This window comes from Vanellus vanellus, assembly GCF_965231255.1.
Source record: "Vanellus vanellus genome assembly, contig: HAP1_SCAFFOLD_70, whole genome shotgun sequence".
Taxonomy (NCBI): Eukaryota; Metazoa; Chordata; class Aves; order Charadriiformes; family Charadriidae; genus Vanellus; species Vanellus vanellus.
This window is the reverse complement of record NW_028128467.1, coordinates 191,741-201,589: the sequence shown is the minus strand read 5'-3', so window position 1 is coordinate 201,589 and position 9,849 is coordinate 191,741. Positions and strand designations below refer to the sequence as shown.

At 52.1% G+C, this 9,849-nt stretch overlaps 1 pseudogene across 1 annotated transcript; it reads left to right on the top strand.

Annotated features, from left to right (window-relative positions):
* The first annotated feature begins 211 nt into the window (after window positions 1–211).
* Window positions 212–1,147, top strand: LOC309684427 (olfactory receptor 14J1-like; annotated as a pseudogene). Its single transcript has one exon. The product of its transcript is annotated as an olfactory receptor 14J1-like (transcript).
* Window positions 1,148–9,849: the final 8,702 nt, after the last annotated feature.

Below are 9,849 nucleotides of genomic sequence, written 5' to 3'. Positions count from 1 at the left end.
TCATGGAAAGTAGGTGACGAAGTAGTATTTTACCCGATAAGTGAGAGTGTCAATGAGTTTGTGGGGTTGGGAATGAGCTGCATCATTCCTCATTCAGCTGTGGGAGGGGGATTTCTGTGAGGAATGGCATTGGGATTTCCTCAGAGAAGTCTCTCCCAGTTTATGACTGCCTTTTCCTTCTTGGACAGGTCCCCCTGCCCAGAGGCAGCAAATGTCCAACAGCAGCTCCATCACCCACTTCATCCTCCTGGCATTGGCAGACACACGGGAGCTGCAGCTCTTGACCTTCGGGCTCTTCCTGGGCATCTACCTGGCTGCCCTCCTGGGAAACGGCCTCATCATCACCACCATCACCTGCGACCACCGCCTCCACACCCCCATGTACTTCTTCCTCCTCAACCTCTCTGTTCTTGACCTGGGCTCCATCTCTACCACTCTACCCAAAGCCATGGCCAACTCCCTCTGGAACACCAGGGCCATCTCCTATGCAGGATGTGCTGTCCAGCTCTTTTTCTTTCTCATTTTTATTTCAGCTGAGTATTTTCTCCTCACCATCATGGCCTATGACCGCTACGTTGCCATCTGCCATCCCCTGCACTACGGGACCCTCCTGGGCAGCAGAGCTTGTGTCCGCATGGCAGCAGCTGCCTGGGGCAGTGGGTTTCTCAATTCTCTCCTGCACACGGCCAATACATTTTCACTGCCCCTCTGACAGGGCAATGCCGTGGCACAGTTCTTCTGTGAAGTCCCCCACATCCTCAAGCTCGCCTGCTCACACTCCTACCTCAGGGAAGTTGGGCTTCTTGTGGTTGGTGTCTGTTTAGCATTGGCGTGTTTTGTTTTCATTGTGGTGTCCTATGTGCAGATCATGAGGGCTGTGCTGAGGATCCCCTCTGAGCAGGGACGCCACAAAGCCTTTTCCACGTGTGTCCCTCACCTGGCCGTGGTCTCCCTCTTTATCAGCACTGGAGTGTTTGCCCATCTGAAGCCCCCCTCCATCTCCTCCCCATCTCTGGACCTGGTGGTGGCAGTGTTGTACTCGGTGGTGCCTCCAGCAGTGAACCCCCTCATCTACAGCATGAGGAACCAGGAGCTCAAGGCTGCCCTGCGGAAACAGGCCCAATGGACGCTGTTTCACCGACAATAACCTACCGCCTCTTCTCCGCACATTGCCCAGAATTTATCTTAGACCACGAGCCTGAATTTTTCTCTTGTGATAATCCTGCTTATTGATATTTTTCTGGGTTTATACTACTTTTTTTGAGGCTTGATCCTACTGTGTCTGACCCTTGCACAACACTGAGTCAGATGTAGCTGGTCAGATAACAGCTCTTAAATTTAATGGGATGTCCCAAGTAGAATAGGGAGAAAAAGGAGAAACAGAAAAAAAAGACACGGGCTGAGATAAATATTGTTTAAAAGAACGGTAACAGAAAAGATACTATTACTACTACTGCTACTAATAATAATAATAATAAACAAAATAAAGTGATGCAACACAAATTGCTGTCACTTCCCTATGATTAACTCCCCAGCCTGTCCGGAGACGTGATCACCGATCCCTGCCCCCCTGCTAACTCCCATTTATATACTGAGCATGACGTCTATGAGATGGAACATTCCTTTGGCCAGCTTGTCTTGTCTGTGGCCCCTCACCTTCAACAGGAAGTTGAAAAAGTCCGTGACTTAATATAAGCATCACTCAGCAACAACTAAAACAATATGAGTTAACAATGTTATTCTCATAGTCAATCCAAAACACAGCAGCTACCAGGAAGGATATTAACTCTATCCCAGGCAAAACCAGGACAGCGTCCGCCCCTTATTCTATACCATCTACCTCATGCCCAGGTCTTACACTTTTCCTTAAATCACCACCATTTTCCTGTCTTTCATATATGTATATATGCACACAGATATCATTCCCTTAGTCCATGGCCCATCCCACTGAAATGTCCCTTGAGTTCATTTAGTCCATGACTTTGGGCTCCATCTGTTGTAACTGTCTTTCCTGGCAGGAGACATGGTGTGTGGTGTTGAATTGTTGCGTGCTGCATCTGGAGCTCGCAGCTGGTGTAGGCGGCATGGCCCATGCCCATCATCTGTGGGTTGAAGATGTTGATCTCAAGACAATTCCCGGGTGCCAGTTGCTGCAGCCACTTCTGGTTCCATCACTTCTGCACTTTGCTCAGTTTCATCAAAGTTCATTCTTCATTAATTTAGGTCACTTTCACTGCAATGCCATAGATAGAGCATATAGCAACCGTATCAGTGATGACATATAGTGGTAATTTAGCAATAAATATCATATCATTTGATTCATTGGCCATTCTCACCAAAATCAAATCCCCTTGAGGAACACATCGGTCATCCCCATCTTCCCGCATCACCCACCAAGTGCACCAAGGGCCCTAAACAAAAGAAAACCCACGGATAGGATTGCCTTTGCCTGTGTCAGGAATAACCCAGACTTTCTTCCCGAACATATTCTTCATGTGCCCTATGGGGACTTTATCTCCTTTCACAGTATGGAAAAGTTCTCACTGGGCAGGGAGAGCTCCATAGCAGATGCTCAAATGTTACCTAACCAAGTGGCCTTTGCTAAATGGGCATCCCAGCGTTTGAAGGTCCCACCACCCATGGCTCTCAGTGTAGTTTATAGCAGTCCGATGGATCGTTTGATCTTCCCAGAGGCTCGTGCATGGTAGTGGATGTGATACACCCACCCAATGCCATGCTCTTTGGCCCGCTGCATGCTCTGCTCGTGGGATGAGGGTGTGCAGGCCCCGTGGCAGGCAACAGCGCCTGGCTCCGAGCACTGCCTGCTGACAGCTCGCAGGAACAAACCAAGCGTGGCATCATTGCCCTTTGGGCAGTGCCTGCTGCGACAGGGCAATGGGTAATAGTTCTAAGGTAGAAGAGGGTCGATTTAGACTACATAGAAGTCTTTTCCTCTGTTTTACCAGGTAGAGAAGGGAGCAGCCAGAAACGGACTCATAATGCATGTCAACTCCTGGCTACGTGGCTGGTGCTATCATGAGGGTTTTTGCTTTTATGACAATAAAATATGAACATGGCCTTTTAGAGAGGGATGGGATCCACCTGTCTAGAAGAGGCAAGGGAGTCTTTGGCAGCAGGCTGGCCAGCTTGGTGAGGCAGGCTTGAAACTGTCACATCCAGCTGGACAATAACCACGGCCAACCAGAGCAGTGACAAATATTCCTTAGCGGACTCCCAAGGTGATATCCAGAAAGCCAACCACCTCCAGGGCGTGTACGACTCTGATGGATCCTCTCGCTCTCCTCCAGGGAACCTGCATGCTTGATGACCTCTCTGAAACGGCTGTACACACGCAGTGTGGTTAATGGACAGGAAGAAGTACAGATCTGTGTGCAGTCACAGGGCTATGGTTTCATTGCAATTACAGAGACATGGTGGGATAGCTCGCAGGACTGGAATGCTGTCACAGATGGCTATGTACTTTTTTGGAAAGACAGGCCAGCAGGGTGAGGTGGTGGAGTTGCTCTCTATGGGACAGAGCAACTGGAACTCATTGAGCTCTGCCTGCAGCTGGATGAAGAATGTGTTGAGAGCTTATCGTTAAGAATTAAGGGACAGGCTAATGTGGGAGTCACTGTTGTGGGTGTTTACTACAGACCACCAGATCAGGAAGAGGAAGTTGATGAGGCCTTCTACAGACAGCTGGAAATAGCCTCATGGTCACTGGCCCTGGTTCTCACGGGGGACCTCAGCCACCCTGGTATTTGCTGGAAACAACACAGCCAGGCACACAGAGTCCCAGAGGTTTCTGCAGAGCATTGATGAGAACTTTCTGACACAGTTGGTGGGGAAACCAACGAGGAGAGGTGCACTGCTGGACATATTACTGACAAATAAAGGAGGACTAGTTGGGGATGTGAAGGCTGGGGGTAGCCTTGGCTGCAGTGACCATGAGATGGTGGAGTTCCGGATCCTGCGTGGAAGCAGGGCAAAATGTAGGACTGGAGCACCTCTTTTATGAGAAACAGCTGAGAGAGCTGCGTCTGTTGAGCCTGGAGAAGAGAAGGCTGAGAGGGGATCTCCTCAATGCTTATCAATATCTAAAGGGAGGGTGTCAAGAGGATGGGGGCAGACTCTTTTCTTTGCTGCCCAGCGACAGGACAAGGGGAAATGGGCACAATCTGGAACACAGGAAATTCCATCTTAACACAAGGATAAATGTCTTTACTTTGAGGGCACCAAAGCACTGGAAGAGGCTGTCCAGAGAGGCTGTGGAGTCTCCTTCTGTGGAGATATTCAAAAGCCGCCCAGCTGCATTCCTGTCCAACCTGCTGTAGGTGACCCTACTTTGGCAGGGGGGTTGCACTAGACGATCTCCAACGGTTCCTTCCAACCCCTACAATTGTGTGATTCTGTGATCCTGTGATTCTGTGATCTTCTATGTTTTCCGTTGGCCAAAGGGATACCCCACCAGTGCACACGGATGCTGCCCTGTCTCTCAAAATTGCTCCATTAGAGCTTGCAGTTCCCTGCACGTGTCCTGAACCACCTCTGGCACCTCAAATGTCACCCGATGTTTGCATCGGAAAAGCTCCCTCCTGGCGTCTGTCTCCATTGCTCACAGGGCAGCTCAGAGAAGGAGCTCACTCTGATTTTGGGCAGCTGAACTGAGGCAAGAGGAATCCCCGCTCCGGTCTCCCCAGAGCCTTCTCTTCTCCAGGCTGAACAACCCCAACTCTCTCAGCCTTTCCTCACAGCAGAGGTGCTCCAGCCCTCGGAGCATCTTTGTGGCCTCCTCTGGACCCACTCAAACGGGTCCATGTCTGTCCTGTGCTGAGGGCTCCAGAGCTGGAGCAGCACTCCAGGTGGGGTCTCACCAAAGCAGAGCAGAGGGGCAGAATGCCCTCCCTCGACCTGCTGGTAATGCATCTTTTGATGCAGCCCAGGATACCGTTGGCTTTGTGATCTGCGAGCGCACATTGCCAGCTCATGTCCAGCTTTTCACCCCCCAGTATACCCAAGTCCTTCTCGGCAGGGCTGCTCTCCATCCTTTCATCCCCCAGGTTGTACTGATATCAGGGATTGCCCCGACCCACGTGCGGGACCCTTCACTTGGCCCTGTTGAACCTCATGCTGTTCATACGGGCTCAGTTCTTGAGCCTGTCCCGGTCCCTCTGGATGACATCCTGTCCGCTGGGAGTTTCAATCGCACCATTCAGCGTGGTGTCATCAGCATACTTGCTGAGGGTGCACTCGATCCCACTGCCTATGTCACTGATGAAGATATTGAACAGTACTGGTCCCAGTATGGACCCCTGAGGTTCACCCCTTGTCACCAGTCTCCATCTGGATGTGAGGCCGTTGACCACTACTGGATGGGACTATCCAACCAGTTCCTCATCCACCGAACAGTCCACCCTTCATATCCATGTCTCTCCAGTTTCACAGAATCACAGAGTGGTCAGGGTTGGAAGGGACTTCTGGAGATCATCTAGTCCAAGCCCCCTCCCAGAGCAGGGTCACCTACAGCAGGTTGCACAGGATGGCAACCAGGCGGGTTTGGAATGTCTCCAGAGTGGGAGATTCCCCCACCTCTCTGGGCAGCCTGTGCCAGTGCTCTGCCACCCTCAAAGGAAAGAAGTTACTCCTCATGTTAAGATGGAACTTCCTACATTCAAGTTTGTGCCTGTTCCCTATAGTCCTATCACTGGGCACCACTGACAAAAGACTGTTCCCATCCCCCTGGCACCCTCCCTTTAGGTATTTATAAGCATAGATAGGGTCCCCCCTTAGTCTCCTTTTCTCCAGACTAAAAAGCCCCAAGTCCCTCAGCCTTTCCTCATAAGAGAGATGTTCCAATCCCCTCATCATCTTCGTAGCCCTTTGCTGGACCCTCTCCAGCAGTTCCCTGTCCTTCTTTAAGTGGGGATCCCAGATCTGGACACAGTACTCCAGATGAGGCCTCACCAGGGCAGAGTAGAGGGGGAGGATGACCTCCCTCGACCTGCTGGCCACACTCTGCTTGATGCACCCCAGGATGCCATTGGCCTTCTCGGCCACCAAGACACATTGCTGGCTCATGGGCATCCTGTTGTCCACTGGGACATGCTGCTGCATGTTCCCCCAAGATCTTCCTTTCTTCCAGCTGGACAAGCCCAGCTTTTTCAGCTTCTTCTCACAGCACAAGTGCTCCAACCATGACCTTGGTGGCCCTCCACTGAACGGGATCCAGTTTACCAGTGTCTCTCAGGCATTGCAGCGGGTCAGAACCTGGGGGAGTGTTCTGGATCTGTTCTCAAATGTGCGGAGCCCAGGGCTATAATCACTCCCACTGGCTGTGCTCCTGCTCATACTGCCCAGGATGCTTTTGGCGTTTGCAGATGGCTCCATGTTTTGCCTAATGAAACAGAAGGACCACCAGAGCCTTTCCTGCAGTGCTGATACCAACCTAGGCAGTCCCTGCCCTCTGTCACTTCAGGCCCTTAGTCAACCTCAGCGAAAGAACTTTAGATCTGTCTTTGTTGGATAACATGATGTTACTAGTGGCCTGTCCTTGTCTAAGTCCCTTGGGATGGCACCCCTGCCCTCTAATATAGTGTCTGCTCTCCTCATTGAGGTGTCATCTACAAATGGTATAAAAAAAGGATTTTGTCATCTCCTTTGTGTAATTAAAAGCCCTTGAAACATGGTGGAACCCGACTAGATACATCCCTCTGGGCAGAACACTATGCGTTCACCAAGTTCCTTCAAGCCCGAGTACTGATCTCAGTTATTACCCATCTACTTATCCACCCAATCAGACCATAATGTCCTAACTGGACACAAGAATACTGTGGGGAATGAGGCTGATAGCATAGTGTTGGACGCACAGTCTAGTTGGAGGCCTGTCAGCAGCAGTGCTCCCCAGGGGTCAGTACTGGCCAGTCTTGTTCAACATGTTAATCAACGTCCTGGATGAGGGCACAGAGTGTACCCTCAGCAAGTTTGCTGACATCTGTTGGAAGGGTAACACAGCAGGCCATAGGCAGTCCAGGAGGTTCTTGGATTGTATTGACAACGTTTTTCTCCCAGTGGTAGAGGAGCAAACGAGGAGAGGAGCTCTGCTGGACCTTGTCCTTACCAACAAGGAGGGGCTGGTAGGCAGTGTCAAGCTCAAGGGCAGCCTGGGCTGCCGTGACCATGAAATGGTCAAGTTTGAGATCATCAAGGCAGCGAGGAAGGTGCGCAGCAAGCTGACCACCCTGGGCTTTAGCAGAGCTGACTGTGGCTCCTTGAAGAATCTGCTTGGTATAGTGCCATGGGATGAAGCGCTGGAGGGAAGAAGGGCCCAAGTAAGCCAGTTAATATTCAAGGCTCACCTTCTCCAAGCTCAGGAGTGATGCATCCCTACAAAGAAGAAGGCAGGCAGAAAAGCCAGGAGGCCTGCATGGATGAACAAAGAGCTCCTGGACATGCTCACAAGTGAAAAGGAGTCCTATAGGGGGTGGAAACAGGGGTGGGAAGCCTGGGAGGAATACAGAGAAATTGTTCAAGCAGCCCCGGATCAGTTTAGGCAAGCTAAAGCCCAGATTGAACTAAATCTGGCCAGGGGCATCAAGACAAACAAAAAATCCTTCTTTAAGTATGTCAGCGAGAAAAGAAAGACTAGGTAAGAGCATGCAATATCTGGATGCTGCCAGTCATCAGGGAGTTCCCTCCCTCAACCTCCATGGCCTTTCAATGATTAAGGAGTGTCATTGGACACGCTGGGACATTGGCTTACCCTGTCATCTCCCTCAGCTGCCACCCCTCCTGTCCCATAGACTGGTAAGGATTGTCTTAGTTAAGGTGACTTGGGAACAATCCACTGCTGGTGGTGTTCCACCAGATTCCTGCCCCGAGTCACAGAGCCCTGGGAGACCTTGCTGGGGCAGACTGAGGCAAAGAGGATGTAGAGAATCTCCCATATAGCTCCACCCGCTCTCTGAAACTCAGCAGTGGCCACACAGTGGCTTTGTTTCTCCTTGAACTCTTCCTGAAGGAGTAAACACTCATTCTGGTGCCCTTGAATTGCCTTTGGGGGTTAGATTGAATTGCGATCTGGACTATAGCAGAGCTTGGAGGAGGCTGTCCTTGAAGACCAGCTGGACTGAGCTCTGCCACCATGTCACAGCTCTGTCTGCCACAGGAACGGCTCCAGCTCGTCCTGTCTGTGCCCCTGGCTGAGATCATTGCTGCACGTTTGGGCTGAAGCCCCCCAGCTGTGGCACCAGGCAAGCGGTGACTTGTCATAAGGAATCCTGGTACCAAGAATCCAAGAACCCGTGTGTGCTACTGATTGGACAAGAAGAGGGGTTACTCATGGCCAGCTCTTCTTCTGCTGGGAGAAATACCACTGGTGGAAGTAAGTGTCTCTGCGCAGCTGAGGGAGGGAACATGAGAGATTGCATCAGCCTTTTTCACAGGCGGTTCCCCTGGAGCCCCAGGGACACCTCCAGGGAGCCCAGAGGGGACAGAGAGAGTGGCACCATGAGCTGGTCCTCTGCTGCTGAGCTGGGCCGGGCTGCTGGGCCGGAGGGAGCTCCTGGCAAGCGGGCAGCGCTGCAGAGAGACAGCTCTGCCCAGGAGCAGCTCCTCTGCACAGCGCAGCAGGGCTGAGGGCACTGCCTGCAGGCAGCGAGGGCAGAGCAGGGAGGCAGAGAGAGGTTGAAGACAGTCTGGAGAGGGAGGATGCTGAGAGCTTACTGCGGGAGAAACCTTCATAGCCCTTTACATGGTAAGTCTCTGGGTTAGGGCAATTGCAGCTGCAGTTCTTGGAAAGATGTCCAAAAGCTGCTCCTCCCATGGCCTATGGGATCTTTCAGGAGGACTCTGACACTTCCTCTAGTGTAGAGGTGAAGAATGTGCTCCAGAGCAGGAATGCCCTGCAGTGCCTTCAGAGGGAGAGGGCACGACGGCTGCCTTCTCCTTAGGACCACTGCCATGTGTGATGGTGGGTGTGCAGGCAGGGGTGGGCAGGGCTGTCCTTGCCAGCAGGGTCCCTGCACTCCAGGGGCTGTGTGCCGGGGCAGGGACTCTGCCACCTGCCAGGGTCAGCTCTCCGCCTGCCCAGGGAGCTCCCGCGGAGGTGCTGTGGGGAGAAGGTCTGTGTGGAAGGAGCAACTCCTTGCATGGCAGGGTCCTGGTTTTGCCGAGAGAGAACTGCGTGGGTCAGGGCTGCTCACAGCTGAAGGGCAGTGGCAGAGGAAACTTTTCAAGAAGAACCTCAAGACAGGGGCTACCTGAAAGCGAAGGAGTTTGTGCTTTCAGTCTTCTGCTTTTTTTTTTTTTTTTTTTGTGTGGGGAGTGAGACGTGGAGATTTGTCTCCCCGTTCTTCAGAAGGCACAGAGCCTCCAAATCTTTTTCACTTCGAGGTGAATAAATCAGGGAGTAAGAAAAATCCATATGCTACAGCTTACAGAGAGCACCCAGCATCACCTTTCCAGCCTTATCAGCGTTGGTCAGATGTTCCTGTCAGAGCCTGCACCCACAGAAATGCTCCTGGGCAGTGTTCTGCTGCCAGGAGGTGTCTGCGGGACAGAGCTGAGCACACAGCGTCTGTGATGGGTTCTGTGTGCACTGCCGGCGAGGAGACGCGCTGCCAGAGAAAGAGCTCCCAGCAGGGACAGCTCCAGGCAGCAGAGCCCTGGGCAGGGAAAGAGAGGGAGCAGCTCCCATGTGCCTTGGGAGGGTGATTCGGGCACCTTCCTGCCATCTCCTGTAATGAGGGCGCCTTCTACTGGTCTCCTCTCTCGCCCAGCAGAGCTTCTGACATCAAGGCTGTGGGGTTTCTGGCTGAGGTGCCTCCTCAGCAGCCACACACCAAGGAG